Source organism: Trichechus manatus, unplaced genomic scaffold (assembly GCF_000243295.1).
Source record: "Trichechus manatus latirostris isolate Lorelei unplaced genomic scaffold, TriManLat1.0 scaffold00002, whole genome shotgun sequence".
In the NCBI taxonomy this organism is placed as follows: Eukaryota; Metazoa; Chordata; class Mammalia; order Sirenia; family Trichechidae; genus Trichechus; species Trichechus manatus.
In genome coordinates, this window is record NW_004443938.1 from 27910057 (window position 1) to 27932129 (window position 22073).

At 41.4% G+C, this 22073-nt stretch overlaps 1 protein-coding gene and 1 long non-coding RNA gene across 6 annotated transcripts in view; one reads left to right on the top strand and one right to left on the bottom strand.

Moving 5' to 3' along the window:
- UTRN (utrophin) overlaps positions 1-22073 on the bottom strand; it is a 627344-nt gene that overhangs the window by 578406 nt on the left and 26865 nt on the right. The window lies entirely within an intron of this gene.
- LOC111820176 (uncharacterized) overlaps positions 9602-22073 on the top strand; it is a 16748-nt gene continuing 4276 nt past the window's right edge. For both annotated transcript variants that reach the window (XR_002823723.1, XR_002823724.1), the window contains exons 1-2: positions 9602-10598; positions 19211-19492. This is a non-coding gene — a long non-coding RNA (uncharacterized LOC111820176). The remainder of the gene's footprint in view (positions 10599-19210; positions 19493-22073) is intronic.

Consider the following 22073-nt stretch of genomic DNA (forward strand, 5'->3'; position numbering starts at 1 on the left):
TAGAAGCTCACACACTGCCAGTCTGATTACTTCACAGGAGTTAGGGAAGCTCATAAAGACCATTTTACCCACATTGTGGTACATTTTCATGTATCACAAAAAGAGACAGTGAAACTTACGAGAGCCGGAACTTGGGTCTCCCATGTCTTACAGGCTTTTTCTGTCTTACCACTTTTCTATCTCTATTAATGGGAAATATTTTAGTTTTCCTTCTGACAGGTATCTGCTTTACACATGTTACAGCTTTCACAGATTTTACTGTACTAAGGAATGGAGAGAAAGAAAGCAAAAAATTTAGTAAGATGATCTTTCATTTACTTTAAACCTTAAGGTTTCTGAGAAAGTGAAAGTAAAAAGTAAAAGTAATTACTACTAAGTGACTGCAAACTTCAAGGCAAAATAAATACTATGTTTTGTTGCATGGATTCTGATCAAGGAATATTAATATTCCCCAATATTCAAAATAGACTATCTCAACAATTTCCCTCCTTCTTCTATCATACCATTCATTTGAGAGAGGGAAGACTGTTCTGTTCTCATTCATATGCTAATAATGTTGTCAATTATAATAATCAGTCTTGATAAAAAGAATGGAGATGAATGATGTTAGAATATTTACCAATAACATTTATAGAATTTAATCCACAATCTACCTAGCAGTCATGACAATTTAATAGCCTACCATAGCAAACATAATTGACCCAATCATCAAATTTATGAATTACCAAGGTTATCCTTCATAGTTAAAAACCTCTTTGTTAACTTAAGTGCAGGCATTAGACCCTGAATTGCTAGGCAAACCAAATAATGCCACTATCCACGTTTAAACAGGATTTGCCTTCTAGAAAGAAGCTCAAAACCAAACTACACATTCTCCTTTGTCATAAGGCGTTTGTTAATCCTATATACACATACGGAGTCCTTATGCACCAAGCACTGCTCAAGGCAGTGACTTAAAATGGCCCATGAAATCCACTTTTACTTCTTCTCCAACATTCTCCCCACCAAGATATCGGTTTCCTTTAACGGGCCTACAGTGTGGAAAACATTTCAAAGTTCCTTTAATTCCCAATTTCCACAAAGGAAAATAAATGCCTCCACAAAGAACGTCAACCAAAGTCACCTGCCATGCATCTCTCAGGCCACTCACAGAAGTTTACTGGGATTAAGTGAGATACAGGTTCACAGAGGAGAAACAGTAAATCCATTGAGCATAGTCAATGAGCGCTCACGAACACAGGTATATTGAATATACCAGAGACTGCCAGAGTAACAAACAAATCTGTCTTGGAGGAAGTACAGCCAGAAAGCTCCTTAGAAGTAAGGATGGCAAGATTTTGTCTCACTTACTTTGAACACGATATCAGAAGGGACCAATCGCTGAAGAAGGACATCATGTTTGGTAAAGTAGAGGGTCAGCAAAAGAGAGGAAGATCCTCAACAAGATGGACTGGCACAGTAGCTGTAACAATGGGCTCAAACATAGCAACGATTGTGAGGATGGCATAGGACCGGCCAACGTTTTGTTCTGTTGTACATAAAGGCGCTATGAGTTGGAGGTGGAGCTGACTCAACTGCACCTAAAAACAAATGCAGGGCACACTGTGGGGAATCGCAAAGATTATGTGCCATGCGAACACCCACGCAACTAAAATCTACTTAACCAACAAAAAGCCAAGTCCCAAGCAAAGGCCTATATATTTTAAACAATGGAAACCAGGTTCCATTTAAAAAACTGTAGAGCGTCTTAGATTTTCTTGTAATAAAATAGCTTTAGGTGTCTTCAATTATTATTTGCTCGGAATTAGAGACTAAGCGTTGAGAAGTACTAAAGGCTAGTAGTTAAGAATGTGGCACAGCTGCCTGGGTTTAAATTCTAGCTCTACCGCTCATTTCCTGTGCTACATTGTGTAAGTTACTTAACCACTCTGTGCCTTGCTTTCCTGACTATCAAATAGGGATGATAATAAAAATGCCTCTTTCACAGGGTTGTTATGAGAATTAAATGAATTCATATTCATATACATATATGGACATATAAAATACATATATACATACAAACTCATGCATATATGTGGGTAAGTGTATGTGTATGTAAATAAATTTGTTGTTGTGAGGTTCCATCTCATAGCTACCCTATGTACAACACAAAGGAACACTGCCCTGTCCTGTGCCACCTCACAATCGTTGCTATGTTTGAGCCCAATGTCGCAGCCGCTGTATCAATCCATCTCGTTGAGGGTCTTTCTCTTTTTCACTGACCCTCTACTTTACCAAGCATGATGCCCTTCTCCAGGGACTGGTCCCTCCTGATAACATGTCCCAAGTACATTAGACGAAGTCTCAACATCCTCCCTTCTAAGGAGCTCTCTGGCTGTATTTCTTTCAAGATAGACTTATTCGTTCTTCTGGTAGTCCATGGTATATTCAATATTCTTTGCCAACACCATAATTCAAAGGCATCAATTCTTCTTCAGTCTTCCTTATTCACTGTCCAGCTTTCGCATGCATACGCAGCAAATGAAAATATCATGGCTTGGGTCAGGTCCACCTTCATCCTCAAAGTGATATCTTTGCTTTTTAACACTTTAAAGAGTTCTTTTGCAGCCGATTTGCCCATTGCAATACATCGTTTGACTTCCTGGCTGCTGCTTCCATCCGTGTTGACTGTCAACCCAAGTAAAATGAGATCCTTGACAACATCAATCTTTTCTCCAATTATCATGGTGTTGCTTATTGGTTCAGTTGTGAGGATTTTTGTTGTCTTTATGTTGAGGTGTAATCCATACTGAAGGCTATAGTCTTTGACCTTAATCAGTAAATGCTTCAAGTAAAACAGTGGCTGGCATAGGGAGCATGCAAAAACTATTCAGCTACCCTTCTTATTACTGTAATGCTTCTTATCTACCAAATTATTTTATATGGTATTTCAAGTTAAAGTTGAGCAAACACTATAACATGTGCAAATGTTTTTAATATGATGAGACAGAGACTACTGAAAATTATCAGCTGATCCAAGCATCTGTGGCCCCACGGCCATTGATGCACAATACAGCATACGTACTTGAGTTCTTTCAAACAGCACCCCCAAGCCCCGCTCCATCTCCATTAGCAGGAAAAGGCAATGATAGAGGCTGGTCAATAAAGCACACACATAATCTCACGAGTTGGGAAAGTACCTAGCAGATTTTTAAATGGTGACGCAGGGAAATGTGCTCTGTATTAAATGAGGCTGATGCTAGTCCATCATCAACCTGAACTCTGACAGCTCACACACTGAGTGAAAGGAAGAGCGGCACTCGTTTGTTTGATTAACATTTGATTAACGTTTAATTAACGTCTTTACCTCCCTTTGTATCCCACTTGTGAGAAGCTGTGCTTGGCTCTAGAAGGCCTCTCTGTCCTTAGCTTGTAAGCTTCCTCACTGCCTCCCTTGCTGCTTCCCTTTCTCCCTACACTGTGGAACCTAACCAGGATGTCCAATCGTGTATGTCTGTGCATCAGGCTTACTCCAACAAATTTAGTGTCTGGAAACACGGGTCAGAGTCCATTCAGGCAGACCTGGTCACTTGGGCTAAGAGATGCACCCTCTGTCGCCACCAACAGCTGCAGAAAGTCAAGAGCAAATGATGCAAAGAGGAAAGGGGAGGGCAGGAAAGAACAATAAGCAACAACAGCGACAAGAGCAATGGCCTCTAACAATATTAGCCAAACACTTTAACTCATGGAATCTTCACAACTCTGCATGTCCATTTAACATGGTACAATCGATGACTATTTTTCTTTTACTTAAACAGTTCCCGTCAAGTCAATTCTGACTTGTGGTGACCCCACGCATGTCAGAGTAGAACTGTGCTCCAAAGGGTTTTCAGCGGCTGATTTTTCAGAAGTAGACTGCCAGGCCTTTCTTCTGAGGCTCCTCTGGGCCAACTGGAGTGTCCAACCTTTTGGTTAGCAGCCGAGATATTAACCATTTGCACCACCCAGGGAATGCTTTCTTCTTACATTACCTTCTTACCTTACATTGTATGAAATTCTACAGGAAAACCTACAAGGTTCCATATTTACAGAAATGACAATGAAAAGACTGGAAACAGAAGCATATTAGTCAACCAAGTTACTCTTCAGAAGCAATAACCTAAATTCCTAGTACCAAGTTAATGTCTCCTAAAACAAATAATTTCAAAGCATGTTACCAGCAAAGCCCTAAACGTCAAGGTCTCTGGCAAAAGGCAACACGGAAGTACAGAAACACTCTGGCATGCCCCAAACCAGCCCTCCCAAGGAAAATGCCAGACCCACAACTTAGCCCCTTGACTGACAGACTCATAACTCTGGGCCACAACTTTAAAAAGGTGAAACGCACGTGGCTTAATTCAGAAAACAATATGAACTAGTAATGAGACAAAAACCTAACTAAACATTATCAAAATTTTCTTTAATTAAAAAAACGTCTAAACAAGTTTGGTTTTTTTCTATTTTTTCAATAGATGTTATAAAGGAATTGAACGAAGCAAAACCTTATTTCTTGCTATCCTCTAAATACATCTAACGGAGTAAGAGAGAAGGAATATGCTAAAGAAAGATTTTTCCTTAAAGAATTGGGAGGGATAGAGAAACCAGAGCACTTCATCGTTAACAGTATTTCTGTGCAGCCTCATAACAGTTGCCAAGTGTTTTCAGTATATATTACAGAGCATATTTTTTTTAAAAAAATCCTAAAAGCAGAGTACCTCAGCCAAAAACGAAACTCAGAAAAGCGACAATAGGTCAATAAATAGTAAAACATAAGAACTTGGGGTTTGAAAGAAAATTATTCCATCTGGAAGCTATTTCCAGGAAGCGAAAGGAGCAAAGAACAAAGTCTAGAAGGAATGCTTATGTCAAGAATTACTGACTGTGAGGTATGATGGAAGTAGAAATATTTATGCTGTTGTTGTTAGGTGCTGCTGAGTCGATTCCGACTCACAGTGACCCCATGTACAAGAGAACGGAACAATGCCCGGTCGGTCCTGCACCCTCCTCACAATTGTCGCTATACAACTGTGGAAAAAAAGTACACTGAAATATGATCAAATATCGAAGGGTTCCTTGACAGGAAAGCTGAGGACCACCTTAAAAAAATAAATTTATGAAAAGAAAAGTAAAGGTAGGTACTATCTCATATTACAACAATTTGATAATCTCCCAAAATACTACAATAAGTAGTTTAAATTCACTCCTGAATTAGGGCAAATCACCAGGGAACTTCCTCCTATCTCTATGTTTAAAACAACTTTGTGTATTTCACCTGGTCTACAGTAAGGGCTTCACCAGTGAGAGTTCTGTTAATCTAGTTATCACCTCACAGCTAGAGAGAGAGGGTCCTTCATAACATTCCACTGTCACGTTTATGAGATTCTCAGGGAAAGGTTTTTGGGGCCTCCAGGCCAGGAAAAAAACCAAAACTGTGTTTCACATTAGCAAGTGTCTTTTTGAAAACTAATGGACAATGTCAATCTTATAACTAATTATTCTCCTTTGCCTAATATGACACTGAGATAAATATACATCCAAAGTCTAACAACAGATTTAAAAAAAAACTTGTTACCAGCAAGTCATTTCCAACTCATGGAGACCACATGTGTGCCAGAATAGAACTGCACTCCACAGGGCTTTCAATGGCTGATTTTTTGGAAACAGATTGCCAGGGCTTTCTTCTGAGGTGTCCCAGGTGGACTCAAACCTCCAACCTTTCTGTTAACAACTGAGCACGCTACCCGTTTACACTACCCAGTGACTCCAACAACAGGATAGAGTAATTTATATAAAGCAAGCACAATTTTTGTGTACTAACTCTTCTTAATCTGATTAATAAACTCATCTTTCCCCTCTCTGCATTTTTGTTGATTTTTTTAAGAATTCCATTTCTTATCTGACTCTGTAAGAACGTGGAATAAAATAGGATATAACTCTTTAAAATATAACCGAAACACTTACTAGAAGACCTGACTAATAACTCAGGAGTATCCGCATCTATAAAACAGACACAATTATATCTTCTTCATAGAATTATTACGGTGAGTAAATTAAATAATGTAGTTGAAAAGGCCCAGCCCATACAGTTAGCTCCCTACCTCCCTCCACTCTTTTAGAAAATACTTTCTCAATTTAAAATTAATTTTCCTCATGTGCTCTGCGTTGAACAAGCAATCCATTAATTCACACATTGCTAGCTTTTATGGTGTAACTAACTGGTTGCAATTTTAAAAGGTTAATGTATATCAAGATACTTCCTGTAAAAAAACACTGACTTTGGCTAAGACTCCTGGACCTACACATTACATAAGTAAAAGTTTAACAGAAGGAGTTTAATTTTAAACGAAGGTAATGCAATGACAATATTGCTAACAAAGGGACTGGTACACTAATCCGTCTACCCAGGCCTTCTAATTTCCGATGTCTTCTTTTAACACGAACTGCATTTCCCAACTTGAACGGCACCGCCACCAAGCCCACAGTGACACAGACTACATGAAGGAGAGCTAGCGTGTCAGTAAGAACCACCAATCGCCACATATGTACAATTAAGAGCCAAGACTAATCCATCCAGTTTTTAATACAATAATGAAGGGTGAGAAGGTAGCAAGAACTAAACATTTGGGGGGAAGATATCCTGAAATCCCTGAGCTGTCTTCTTCCATTTCGGAGAACAATGCCTAGGGGATAAATCTGACCAGGGTAGCAATGGTGCCATGAGCCACCAACTCTTGAGATGACCTTGGGCAGCTCACCAAGCCACGGCGCCCTCACCTGTCAATAGTAGTAACAAAAAGATTCCCAGGATTCTAATATACACAATGTGCTTTTCTGGCAGATCCCTACTAATGCCGAGCTGCCACATGCAGTTATGAAGTCTGTCCAATGCACAAAGGCACCAGGCCAGGGTGGCAAATGGGGTGCACTGGCTCCAAGGAACGGGCATTATTTTTTGCACAAAGGCACAGTCCACTAAGTGATGTGTCCAGTGGACTGTGTCTCTCCAGAGAAGGTGCCTTTGTCCACTTATTCACCCAGAGGGCCTTGTGGCCTAATACAAAGGCAAAATATCACCAAGCAACGGCCCTGGCTAATACACACCACACTTGCCACTTCCCTGATATTCCCTTCTTCCAGGGACCCCTTGGTGACTGCTATGAGAACAGAAACAAGAGCGTGGAAGTGGGCCCTACCCAGCTAGCGTCCAGACCTCAGCCAAGAGGCAGTTCCCCCATGAGTTGGCATCAACTCGACAGCAACGGGTTTGGGTTTTTTTTTGTTTGTTTGTTTACCTCTTCTATCCACACCAAACACCCTAACCTTCCCCTCTCTTCCCTACTTTTCACCCAAGTCCTGCCCACCTTCCCATCCAGTCCTGTAACAGTGCCCTGACCTGCTGCCCCTGCCAGACTGGAAGAAGTGGCTATGAAGCTGCCAGAGGAGGACAATCTACAGATATGGGCAAGAACAAGAACTCTGCTTCCTAACCCTGCTGGTTGAACTGAAGAGGCATTTTCCTCCTTAAGAAACGTTACGAGGGGTGATTATATCCAAAGGCACTTTTAGTACCACACTGTCTTTCAGCTACCATTAAATGTGAAATAGGAATCTGTAAAGCCAACGTATGTTTCAAAGTTTCAAAGAAGCAAATATTACAACATTTTTATAGCACAAGTGAGTAGGCCTTGGGATTTGGTCTCTGTTGGCACGTGAGCGCCACCTCTTGATCTTGGGCAAGTTACTGAACCTCTAAACCTTAGTTTCCTTACCTGTAAAAAAAAAAAAAAAAGAAATATCTTCCTCTTAGGACTGTTGTGAGCACTACAAGATGCAATACATGTGAAGTGTCCAGCACAGTGTAAATGCTGGCAAAGGGTTCGCCATCACGGGCCCACAATCTTTGATCCACAACCCTAGGATCTGAAAAGCTCTGAAAACCAAAGGTATTTTCATTACCCGTTTGGCAACAAAACATGACCTGAACTGCCCTGAGGCTATTTATAATTTTGTTTTTGCCCCACTTAGTGTAAATAGTCATACATTTTAACCGCAGAAATATTAATATATTTAATTACAGGATAGAAGCCCTGGTGGTGCAGTGGTTAAGAGCTCAGCTGCTAACCAAAAGGCTGGCAGTAAGAATCCACCCTTGGAAACCCAATGGGGCAGTTCTACTCTGTCGTATAGTGTCGCTATGAGTCGGAATCAACTCGACAGCAACGGGCTTGAGATTTGTTGGTTTTGGAATTACAGGGCGCTGTCTTGAGTTCCAATGAAGATATTATGCAATATACGGTATTCATACCATAAAAAAAATGTCGTCAATTCCAACTCATGGACCCCATATGTTATAGAGTCGAACTACTCCATAGGGTTTTCTTGGCTGCAATCCTTTTATGGAAGATCATCAGGGCTTTCTTCCACAGCACCACTGGGAGGGTTCAAACAGCCAACTTTTGGGTTAGAAGTCAAACACAAACCATTTGTGCCACCTAGAGACCTCATTGTTGTTGTTATTGTTAGCTGATATAAAGTCGGTTCCAACTCACAGCAACCCCAAGTACAACGGAACAAAACACTGCCCAGTCCTGTGCCATCCTCATGATCATTGCTATGTTTAAGCCCACTGTTGCAGCCACTGTGTCAACCCATCTCATTGAGGGTCCTCCTCCTTTTGCTGACCCTCTACTTCACCAAGCATGATGTCCTTCTCCAGGGACTGGTCCCTCCGGATAACATGTCCAAAATATGTGAGACCAACTCTCGCTATTCTTGCTTCTAAGGAGCATTCTGACTGTACTTCTTCCAAGACAGATTTGTTCCTTCTTCTGGCAGTCCATGGTATACTGAATACTCTTTGCCAACACTATAATTTGAAGGCATCAATTCTTCTTCAGTTTTTCTTGTTCATTGTCCAATTTTCACAGGCATATGAGGTTACTGAAAATATTCATACCACAATCTTTGTAAAACCTAAAAAATTATTAATTCTGAACCGCATCTGGCTCCAAGGGTTTCGGATAAGGGATTGAGAGCTTGTATCGTAACCCATCCCTAAACTGAATGGATGATGGTTTGCTGGGTCAACCCAGTAGCAGCTACATGTGCTAGATTTCACATGCACTTCTCATCAGCATGTTGTCGTGATCTGTGAGCACAGAGGTGGCTCAGTCCTGGGATCAGTTAGAAGCAGAGCTCTGGGTCCAGGCCAGCCAGGCCAGGGGAAGTGCTGAAAGGCTCAGCAGATGGGGAATGCAGAAACCAAACCCGCGGCGTTGCTTCACTCACTCTCCGCCAGAGCACCCAGTGATCAAGCACATTCCTATGTCTTGTGCAGTCACTTTTTCTTCTGTATTTTCAAAGTGAATCTAGTTTTCATTCCCAACACTGGCTCCCTCTAGTCTGGGCAAGCTGCCACCCAATCACAAGGGCCACTGAAATGGTATTTTTTTGAAGCTATTGAAAACATGAAGCTAAACAAGAGAATAGTCTTCAGCCTCCCTCACTCCGCCCTTCCCCACCCTTACCACCCATTAAAATGATACTCCATTTCATTTCAAAAGGTATTCTACTCTTAGTGGATTAAATATAAAATATGTAGGTTATAAATGATAAATGTGACTATTGATGAAGCAGAAGCAGGAGAAAAGTGGAAAATTTTAACAACTGAATCAATGTAAAATCAATGTAAGGTTTCTCTTTACAGTATCACCCTTAGACCTAGGCAAGATGGGGCCCCACCTTGGACCCTGCATTTTAGAAAGTCCAATCCCGCCCTTCTCCACAGGCTGGGGAGATCACAAGACCAAGAGGACATGTGCAGCCAGAGCCCATGAACTCCCTTCTTAAGCCTGATCTAGGTACCCAGGACCCAGCGTTTCCTGCTCGATTTAGACCTGCACTCTCTTCCCAAGGGAGGGACCACACCGCTGTGTGCAAGGTGGAGCAGGGAGGGAGGCCATGGAGGTCTGGCCAGGTGACCACACACTGTACACAAAGCCCTTCTCAGTGCAGAATGGAGCAGCATGTGAAAGCAAAAGAGAAATTCCCTAGGCTGGGCACCAGGGGCCAGTTGTCCCCTTACCACTACGTTCTGGCACAGAACTCCGAGGAGTTGGAAAATTCTATTCAAATCTGGCCTGTAAAGTTGTTATAAAAGTACATATGTTATTATCCATTCTCTCCTTCTTTTTAGGATCAGAAATCCAGCCCCTCCCCCACAGTTTTAGCTAAGCACCTGGCCTCCTCACCACAAACCACATTTCTCAACCTCCCTTGCAGCTAGCTGTGGCCATGTGACTAGGCTGTAACCAATGAGATGTGAAAATAAATCATGTATGCAACCTCTGGGTTACAGTCTTTAAAAAGGAAATGATTTGTTTTTTACTTCTCCTCTTTCCCCTTTCCTTGGACTAGAACTTGGACATAGTGTTGGGGCCAGTTCAATCAAGAAGATGAAATAACTGCAGAATAGAAGAAGAATAAGGAAGAAGGAACTAGGATCCCTGGGAGACTTCACGGAGCAGAGGTCAAGAGGACATGTGCTTACCCACCCTACACCACCAACTCTGAACTGTAAGGTGAGAGAAATAAACTGTGATCTTATTTGAGCCTCTGAATTTTGAGGTTTTCTGGAGTCCCTGGGTAGCAGAAATGGTTAAGCGCTCAACTACTTCCTGAAAAGCTGGCGGTTCAAACCCACCGAGAAGCACCTTGGAAGACAGGCCTAGAGGTCTGCTTCCCAAAGGTCACAGCCTTGAAAACCCTATGGAGTAGTTCTACTCTGCACACACAGGGTCACCATGAGTGAGAGTTGACATGATGGCAACAATACATTTTCAAGTTATCTTAATAAACTAGTCATAAATTACATTTTTGGAGGGTATACCTAAGGCATTGATATCTGTGTGAACTATTTTGATCCCAGCCAAAAGAATATAGCACCCAAGCCTTAGCAAAAAGGGAAAAGAAAAAAAAACAATGGAGAAGGGGAGGAAGGATTTTATATGGACACAGAGTTATTTTTTCAAAAATCCTACTGGAAAAAGATATCAAATATATAGTAAAACATACAAGAACCAAAAAAAAAAAAAAGTGTTCCACATGAGAATTAACCGTCACATTCCAAGGCCTATAAAATGACCTGGAAATGTCCAGTCTACTCTAGAATGTCTTCTCATTAAAATTAAAAAAGCAAAATTCTGACCATATTTAAGAAATAAAAGCACAAATATTGCTTGCACAATATGATTAGAACTATTTTATATGCTTATTTAAAAATACTGGAATGAAATATATAATCACATTAACAATAAGTATTTGTACAATAGTAATTAACATCATGTTTGGTAAAGCAGAGGGTCAGCGAACAAGAGGAAGATGCTCAACGATATGGACTGACACAGTCACTACAACAACAGACTCAGACACAGCAACGACTGTGAGGATGGCACAGGACCGGGCAGTGTTTCATTCTGCTGTACAGAGGGTCACTACGAGTTGGAACCAACTCGACGGCACTTAATAACAACAATAACAACGAGTTGGAATCGACGTGATGGCAACCAACACGTGCTTCATATGTACTAATTCATTTAATCTTTACAACAATGTGAGGAATTAGGTGCGATTACTATGCCCACTTTATTGATAAGGAATCTGAGGCAAAGAGCGGCTAAGCAATTTGCTTAAGTTCACACAGCCAGCAGAGGTGGTAAAGTTTAGATACAAAACCATCTGTACACCCTGAACCACTCTGTATAACGTCTATACAAGAGAGTGCTAATAAAAATTTTAGATCTTGTAGGATTTTTCTTATTCTTTTCAAATATTTCATAAAATAGTATCATACTATACTGGATACCTTACCCAATTTATAGATAAAATGCTTATCCCAAATGCTATCATATAATCCTTTCTATAATCTCAATAGCAATATTGCTTTTAAGAATCCAAGAGTATAAAATATCTGGAAAGGTCACAAGATCAGGACAGACTAAACTGAAATTACAATAATGAGGAAGAAGGTAATAGAACACAACCTTTAGCTAGCACAGCTTTTACAATTAAGCATTAACAATTTGTCTCTCCTAAGCTTATAAACCTATCAGTGTGAGGTCATTAGCCTACACTCCTTACCTTACAAACAAATCAATTAATTGCAAGGAGAGATTGAGTAACTTATTCAAGGTCACAAGGAGCCCTGGTGGCACACTGGTTAGAGGGTTTGGCTACTAACCATAACGGTTGACAGTTCGAACCCACCAGCCACTCCATGGGAGAAAGATGTGTCAGTCTGTTTCCGTAAAGATGTGCAGCCTTGGAAACCCTATGGGGCAGTTCTACTCTGTCCTATAAGGTCACTATGAGTCAGAATCGACTTGATGGCAATGGGTTTGGTTTTTGTTTTGTTTTGTTCTTTGGTTATTCAAGGTCACAAAGCTGGTTATTTGCAGACCCAAAAGCACAATCTATCTCCTCTGTGACACCAAGTAAATGCTTTCTTTTTAATAGAGCACCCAGTTTTTCTAGAATTTAGCATCTAAAGCACTGGTTTTAAGTTGTGTCCCCAAAACCAAGAAGGACCCTCAGGAGCTTGGGGTAGACTATCTATCACTCACACACCCCTCTCCTAGCCCTGATGTATAGAAAGCCACAACCCTCCTATCAGCCGTGCTTTAAAGAGAGCAACTGTGTATTATCACATTCCTAAGATGAGCTTCCTTCTAAGACTTGTTTTCAAATAGACTTCCCAGGCAACAAGGAAAAAAAAAAAACAATCAAAATCACATACCAAAGTACTGGTATCCTTACTTTCAAGCACCCTATATATAGGGGCCCTTTTGGAGTACTTAATCTGAAGAAAGCTTCCCACCCCGGTATTGAAAAACTATCACCATCATTTCATTAAATGAGCATTTTCGTGCCAAAAAAAGAGAGAGAGAGAGATTAACATAACCTAAGAATAAAGGACATCTTGGGAAAGCAGCACTTCCAACTGGTTGCTTTCCTGCTGAGAATCTGTATTTCTAACAAGTTCCCAGGAATGCTAATGCAGCTGGTTAGGGACCAGTTCTGAGAACCACTAGTAGAGCAATGTTTCTCAAAATTTATTATACAAAAGAATCACCTGGGGAGCTTGTTAAAATGTAGATTCTGATTCAATATATTTGGTGTGGAAATGCAAATTCTCAGGAGGGGTTTGAACCAAAATGAACTGGTTCAAAACCCTGTGTGAAAGGAAAGGGAGTTGGCAGCCTTTCGCTGACACATGGCAATGGCCTTAGTCTTCCCATTTGAAGTCTGACTGGTCCACACTGGACTCCTAACCAAAAGGTTGGCAGTTTGAACCCACCCAGCAAAGCCACAAAGAAAGGCCTGCTTCCATAAAGATTACAACCAGGAAAACCCTATGGAGTAGTTCTCTATAACCCATAGGGTTGCCATGAGTCAGAATCAACTCAATGGCAGTGGTTGGAAACATCAAGTGATCTGCCAACCAGCACGGGAGAAACAGTCAAAGACTGACTGGAGCTAATCAGTCAATCCGTACAATAAAGATTAAACTGGCATTTGTCTTAGGTATACACCAATTGTTGGAAGGAGCAAAAAATGCAATTTCTTTATTCATTCAACATATATTTATTGAGTACATACTATGTGTTAGGTACTGTTCTAGATACTAGAGATTTAAACCAAACAAAATGCCTGCCCTCATGGAGTTTACATTCTAGCGGAAAGAGACAGACAATAAGCACAACAATCAAGTAAATTATAGAGGGCAATAAGCACTCAGAAAAATAAGGCCAGTAAAAGCAGTAGAGGGTGCTAGAGAAGGGAGGGTTTGCCATTTTACTAAAATGAGCAAGTCATTGAGAAGGTGGTATTTCAACAAAGATCTGAAGGATGGGAGGGAGTTAGCCATATGGATATTTAAGCGAAGAGTGTTCCAGGCAGGGGGAACCGCCTGAGCTGGGAGGGAGACTGCTGTGTACAATCAGCACAAATGAGTGAGGGAAGATGAAGCCGGGCAGGATCTTTCAAGGTCTTGTAGGTCACTGTACAGTCTTGAGCTTCTATTATAAGTAAAATGAGAGTCACTGTAGAGTTGTGAACTTAGAGTGATGTCTTAGTTATCTAGAGCTGCTATAACAGAAATACCACGGGTGGATGGCTTTAACAAAGAGAAATGTATTCTCTCACAGTCTAGTAGGCTACAAGTCCAACTTCAGGGCGTCAGCTCCAGGAAAAGGCTTTCTCTCTCTGTCAGCTCTGGAGGGAGTGCTTCTCGTCAATCTTCCCCTGGCCTAGGAGCTTCTCCACACAGGAACTCCTGGTCCAAAGGACGCACTCTGCTCCTGGTGCTGCTTTCTTGGTGGTATGAGGTTCCCCATATCTCTCGGCTAGCTTCTCTCTCTTATATCTCAAAACAGACTGGCTTAAGACACAATCTAATCTTGCAGATCTCAACATAACTGCTGCTAATCCATCTCATTGACATCATAGTGATAGGATTTACAACACACAGGGAAATCACATCAGATGACAAATGGTGGACAATCATACAATACTGGGAATCATGACCTAGCCAAGTTGACGGATATTTTAGGGAACATCATTCAATCCATGACGAGTGACATGATCTATTGATGTTTTAGAAAGGATCACTTCACTGCAAGGTTGAAACCAACCTTAGTGGGACAAGGGTGGAAGCAGGGACTAGCGCAGAATAATGAGGAGGCTCTTACAGAAATTCAGCAAGAATAGTGGTGGCCCAGACCACGGTAGTAGCAGTGGAGATGGTAAAATATGGTCATATTCTGTATAAACAGTATTCTGAAAATAGAGTTGCTGATGTATTGGATGTAAGCATGAGACAAAAAGAGGATTCAAGCATGACTCCAAGGTTTGAGCACCTGGAAGAACGGAACTGCCTTTAATGCAGATAGGCAAGACTGTGGGTGGAGCATCTTGGGAAGGGGGAAGATCAGGAATTCAGATTGAACTTCCAAGTAGGGATTTCAAGTGGGCAGCTGGAAATTCAAGTAGGCAGTTCAGGGGGAGAGGCCTGTGCCAGAGATGGGAATTTGAGACAGCATTCAGATGGTATTTAAAGCCAGGATACTGGTGAGATGACAACGGGAGTGAGTGGTGACAGACAAGGTCTAAGGACTGGGCCCTCCAAGGTTAAGGGGAGAAACCCACAAAGGAGAATGAGAGGGAAACCAGGAGAGGGTGGGTGTCCTAGAAGCCCAGTGAGGAAAGTGTTTCACGGAGGAGGAAGTGATCAACTGTGCTGATGCTACTGAGGGAACAAGTAAGAGGAGAGCTGAGAACTGGCCACTGGATTTGCATCATGGAAGCCTCTAATAATTCTGATAGAGCAGTTTTAGTGGAATGCTAAAGACTACACATGACTCAAGTGGTTTTGAGAGCAAATGAAAGGAGGGGAATTGCAATCTCAGTTATAACACTCTTTTGAGGAAATCTTCCAGAAGTGGAATAGAGAAATGGGATGGTAGCTGGCAAGAGGGGTGGGATCAAGAGTAGAAGTTTTTTTAGAATAGGAAAAATAGCATGTTTGTATCTGATAGAAATGATCCACCACAGAGGGAACTTAAAAAAATGCAGGAGAGAGAGGGGAGGTGTCCTTGAGTAAGCAAGAGAAGATAGGATACCATGTACGTGGTTTCGGCCTTGGACAGGGCTGGCTGGGGATAGATGGAGTGTTGGAGCTGTCGGATTTCTCTTTGGTTTACTTCAATTTTCTTAGAACAATCATTTAGAACAATCACAGGCAAGGTCATAAGCTGAGAGTCAGGATGGGGAGGAAGGTTTGAATGTTTCAGGAGGGAGGAGGCAGTATAAAATAATCATCTAGGACAATGGGAGAGTGATTGCCAAGTAGCATTAAGCTCTCACTTGTGACCATGAATTATGCTGAGACAAGGATTAGGGCTGTGTGTTTTTCTCCAGCCAGTTCCCCTGTAGGAAGACAGGCACATTGTAGGTGGAGAGTGAGATTTAACCAGGCGTGGAGTTTGACACAGCTGTGATGAAACAAGGAAGGCAAGAGAATTGAAGGTACGCACAAAGGAGTGACTCTGATTGGCTGTGGAATTTAAGACCGAAGAGAGGACATGAGGGGGTGGGTGACAGTGTCATGATGGTAGGATTAATGGACCATAGACCACGACAGAGTCAGAGAATGCTGGAGTTATAAGAGGGAGTGAGCTAGAAATATAAAAGGCATGGGGGCAGAAAGTGCAACACTCAAAGTCGAGATTACAGAAGGGCTGCAGTCATTAATGATGACATGGTCAAGGCCAGGCTATCACCACCAGGGTAGAAGACAAGATCACTGGAAAAGAGAAGCCCAAGAAATTGGGAGGGCAGGGAATTGGAAGGATCATCTATGTTCACACTGAAATCACTGAAACAAGAGTAACTTTTAGAAAGCATGATGGTGAACCAGAAGTTAACATCACCAAAAAATAAGAGGGAGGGATGCAGGCAGGGAGTGACTTCTCAACAATGGGGTTTAGAGGTTTAGTTGGTGATACAATTCGATTAGGAGAGATATCTGGTCTGGATGAAACGAGGAACAAGAGTGTCACTACCTCACCTCTCCAATAGTATGAGAAGGCAGGGAGAAAAAGAATCCCAGGGGAGGACGGCAGGGGAGCAGTGTTCTCAGGTGGGAATCACTACTTATACTTTATGAGAAGGGGAGAGTCTGACTGCCCTGTTTTTAAGTGACAAATATATCAACATCTTTGAAAAAGGAATTAGCTTTGATGTTAGAAGAAATAAAACAGGAATACCCACTCCACCTGAGCTTGATGAAGCCTAAGTTCCATTAATTTAAAAAAAAAAAAAAAAAAAGTCTGAACCAGACTGTTAATTAGTAATTTATGTCTGATTATTTGCTACTTTTAGCAACAAAAGGGAAAGATTCATCAACAAATAAAAATTCATTATATGCAAAACTGGGTCAAACATTCTCACAAGAAAAGTTGCCCTTCAAACTTCGTATCTACGTACTTGAACTTGCTAATTCAAGCAATCAGGGCTTTCCTCTGAGACAGCAGAAGCAAAATAAGAACCAGAATTTGAGTTGCAGCAATAGCGCAGGACCCTAAACTCAAGCCAGAGTACTGGACTGCCAAGATAATTTCCATCAGAAAAAGCAGCAACACCACAGGAAACACAACCATAATATGTCACTATTCCCCTCTTAATTCTTAACCTTTGGGAAGGTCACAGGATTCCTTTGAGAGTGTAATAAAAAGTGTGGAAAATTTTTCCCAGAAAACGTCCAGGTGCACATATGTACAAAATGTTGTATATACTGCAAGGGTTTCTTGCGAACCTCTCCCCTCTCCCAAGCCAAAAAGATTAGCCAGAGCAACAACTACAAGTCCACTACCTAAGACTGGGGGAGATAAATACAGTCAACTCCCAAGGGTTAAGTACGAACATCTGCTAACAGCATTAAAAATCAACACTCACTTCTTAATTCCTCATCTTCCATGGCTATAATCTACTGTCTTTCAAATTCTCCCTTCCTCAAAGGCTCATTCTTGGGTCAAAATCTCAGAAAATATGATGAGAAATAAAATATGCAACACAGCTCTTGATGAAAAGTTAAGTATATCTTTCAAAGAGTTCCACACATAACAGAAGACAGTAGTCAAGACTCTAGCGTTCCATTTTCCAGGATGTGGCCCCAGACCAAGCCACTCTTCTGAGCTCTCAACTTTGTGTGTGTGTGTGTGTGTGTGTGTGTGTGTGTGCGTGCACGCGCATGTGTGTGTAAATATAAACAGACATAGATACAGGTCCCTGAGTAGCACAAACAGTTTGCACTCAACTACTAACTGAAAACTTTGCGGTTCAAATTCACCCAGTGGTACCACAAATGAAAGGCCTGGCAACCTACGTCCAAAAAATCAAGCCATTGAAAACCCTGTGGAGGCAAGTGCTACTCTGAAACACATGGAATCACCATGAGAACTAACTCAGTGGCAACAGATTTTGGTTTTATACATATACATATAAGGAACCCTCAAATTCAATCTAGAACTTCACTCATTAGCCTCTTACCAACCTCCTACCCTCTAAAACTTTAATAGGAATGTCTTGTCTGTCAGGTGTTGAAGCCATAATCCAGGATTCTCCCCTCTCGATAACATCCATCGCCCATAGGACCACCACCATTTCCTGTCAGGTCTATCACCTACCTAAAGCCTTCAAACCCTCTCCTCCCCTCCCTCCCAAGTACCATAGCCTTAATTCAGGTCCACATTATCTCTTACCTTTTGACCATAACAGGGTCACAGCATCCTCCAGGCCTCTAGGATTGCCCCATCCACCCACTCCATCCTTCATCCATGCTGCACGCTGTAGCAGGAGTGCTACTCTAAAGAGCAAATCTGACCAGATCAGCCCTCTGCTTAAACCCTTTCAGAGGCTCACCATTATCCTAGGATGAGATCCAAACTCCTTACAGTGGCTTACTAGACTCATCATTAACTGGTCTCAGCTAAACATTCCAGCCTTAATCTTTACTTCTTACACTCCCTTCAGCCATACTGAGTGACTCTCAGTTTTCACCTCCATACCTCTGGTATGCCAGTAATTCCCTCCATCCCAACAGCTCTCCCCACCCCACCCCTACTCTCCCACTCTCTAACTTGTACTCATTCTTCAGATCTCAGCTTGGATGTCCATTCATCCAAATGCCTTTCCAGAGCCCCCTGAACAACAGGTACTCCTCCCACAACCTCACGAGCATGATATTTTGCTTTAAAACCTGTGTATTTGCTTGTTTAATCTCTTCCCCTCTCTAGATGAAAAGGTACTTGACACCTGGAACTGTGTCTTATTTACCCTGTGCCAGTCTGAGTGCCTGACGTACAGTAAGAGCAAAGTAACAAAATGCTATTCAAAATGTCTTTTACAAGACAGATAGATAGATGGGAGAGATAGATAGACAGACATAGATACAGACAGACAAATAAGTCTCTCCCTAATGGTCCTCATATCATAAGCTAGAGCTGAGTTTTAAAGAAAGCTAGATTTATAGTCGAGGTTCCTAAACTGGGCAAATCAACCACCTAGGTGGCAACAATACACAACCCAACAATGCCTGCAAGAGTTTTTAAATAAGATCTTTTGTTTTATCTTAAAGGTTAAGAGAGCTACCATATGTGAAATCCCAGCTATATACTCAGAATTCAAAGTAAGCCTACTGAATATAAGGATATGAAGGATGGAACTTACGAGAAAAACAGTATGACAACAACAGCCTCTTCCTTCTCCTATTCCCAAAGCCTCCACAGATGAGCACCACAGAGAAACATCCCATTAGAGAAGCATCTGTTACCTGAATAATTGTGATTTCTGAGCATCCAAGCTTGGTTGACTGAACTCCAGTGACCTTTCCACCACTTAATTATTCCCTGAATGAAAGGTATTTCTCAACATCTGCTCTTAATTTATTTTTAATCTACATTTACTCTATCCTATCTGTTGAAGCTGAAATTAGTAATATAGGATGACATTATTTTCACAGCATCACATTAAACATTCTACTCTTCAATTAAAGTTCCTCTGAAATAGTGTTCCAGGCTCTCTTCACATACAGATTTTCCTTTAGCTGTCCAAGATGATTATCTTCATGTTTTAGCTGAGATTAATATTACCTTTTCAAAGAATCTTTATATTTTACTAAATAAATATGAATAAACTTTCTAATTTTCATTAATCTACATTTTCCTAAAGCATGACTTTTCTTTAAGGATACATAGATAGAAAAAGGAGTCCCTGAGTGGTACAAATGGTTAAGCACTTGACTACTAGCCAAAAGGTTGGCAGTAGCCACCCAGAGGCTCCTCGGAAGAGAGGCCTGGCAATCTGCTTCTGAAAGGTCATAGCCTTGAAAACCCTATGGAGTAGTTCTATTCTGCACACGTGACATTGCCAGGAGTTGAAATCAACTCAATGGCAACTAACAACATAGAGAAAAAAATTCAAATGTTATTGAAATGTAATTTATTTCAAAGTTGCCTAAATAAATTATCCAAGAAGCAATATGAGAAAAACAGCAGTAGTCCACTGAGGAATGGAACTAACTTTAAAATGGTAAGAAATTAATCAAGTTGAGAAATTAATTCTGGAGGGAAAGCTAATAACTGAAAATGCTGAAAACTTCAACTGCATCAAGATTTGAAAAACTATACCCCTGACTGAGAAACAAAACAAATTCCATAAAAGGGAATCTTACACTGAAGCTTTAAATACATTGATACTAACTGCCTACCATCCTTCAAATCCTTTACTCCACCTCCGCCTGCATCATTCTGGTCCAAGCCCCATAATTAATTATTTTCACAACTCTCACCTGGCCTCTTGCCTCTAACTCTGCTCTCTGCTAATTTATCTTTCATATTGTCAACCAACTTATCTGTCTGAAAAACAGATCTGAGCTAGTCATTAACCCACTTAAAATCCTGTAGTGACTCCCTACAAGGGAAAGATCAAACCCTTCAACCTGCTTCAAAGGGGCTTTCAAAATCTGACCCCAACCTACACCCACAGCCTCCCTACCCATCATTCCTGACACCCCAAGGACCCTCAACTACCAGTTTAAAAAGACAACCAAACCCACTGCCGTCAAATCCCATCGAATCAATTCCGACTCACAGTGACCCTGAAGGACAGAGTAGAACTGCCCATAGGGTTTCCAAGGCTTTAAATCTTTACAGAAGCAGACGGGCACATCTTTCTCCCGAGGAGCGGCTGGTGGATTCAAACTGGCAACCTTTCGGTTAGCAGCCGAGTACTTTAACCACTGCGCCACCAGGGCTCCTTCCACTACCAGCTACATACTCAAAATCCACTGCTCTTTTCCATCAACCTGGAATGCTCTTCCTCATTGTCCACAAGGCTGCCTCCTATGCATCCTTCAAGATAGGGCCTCAAATTCCCCTCCCCTTAGAGCCTTCTGATACTAGGTCCCACCCTTATTTCCAAGAGAGCTAGTCCCTCCTCCTTTTATGTTCCTGCTGCCTTCCTTTCGTACTCTGCATTGGCTTTTGTGCAGGAATGTCCATTTATGCCTTTCTTCCCAACTAGCCTGAGAGCACCTCAAGGACAGAGGCATATCTTGCTCACCTCTGAGCCCAGCATCTAGAAAAAACAACTGACCAATAAGCATCTGCTGGATGAATAAGGTATACAAGCAAGTCTGATTTTTCAAACTATTTTTTAAAAAGTTGCTGTAGAGTTCACTCCAATCATGGTGACGCCATGTGTGTCAGAACAGAACTGTGCTCCATAGCGTTTTCAATGGCTGAGTTTTCAGAAGTAGATCACCAGGTTTTTCTTCCAAGAATAAGATCTGTCCCACAACAAATACTCCCCCGGAGTAAGATCTATCCACACCAAATACTCAGCACGGCCAGCCCGACGCACAAGAGCAAGCATATGTGTGCATTCTCCAAATACGCACACTTCTCTACCTTATCCAAAAATTAAACCCATTGCTGTCAATTCGGATTCCAGCTCATATGGACTTCATGTGACAGAGCAGAATCTACTCAATGGCACCTAACAACAACAACAAAGAGACATAACCAAAATAATTCAAGTCCACTCTGATTTTCCTATACAAACAGTATCAAGACAGGATTTAACACGTGATTAAGGGTCTGATATGCGACATGCAGATGACACACCTTGCTTGCTGAAAGTGAGGAGGACTTGAAGTACTTATTGATGAATATCAAAGACTACAGCCTTCAGTATGGATTATACTTCAACATAAAGAAAACAAAAATCCTCACAACTGGACCAATAAGCAGCAAAAAGAATCAAGTTGTCGAAGATTTCATTTTACTTGGACCCACAATCAACAGCCATGGAAGCAGCAGTCAAGAAATGAAAGAACACATTGCACTGGGCAAATCTGCTGCAAAAGACCTCTTTAAAGTGTTAAAAAGCAAAGATGTCACTTTAAGGACTAAGGTGCGCCTGATCCAAGCCATGGTGTC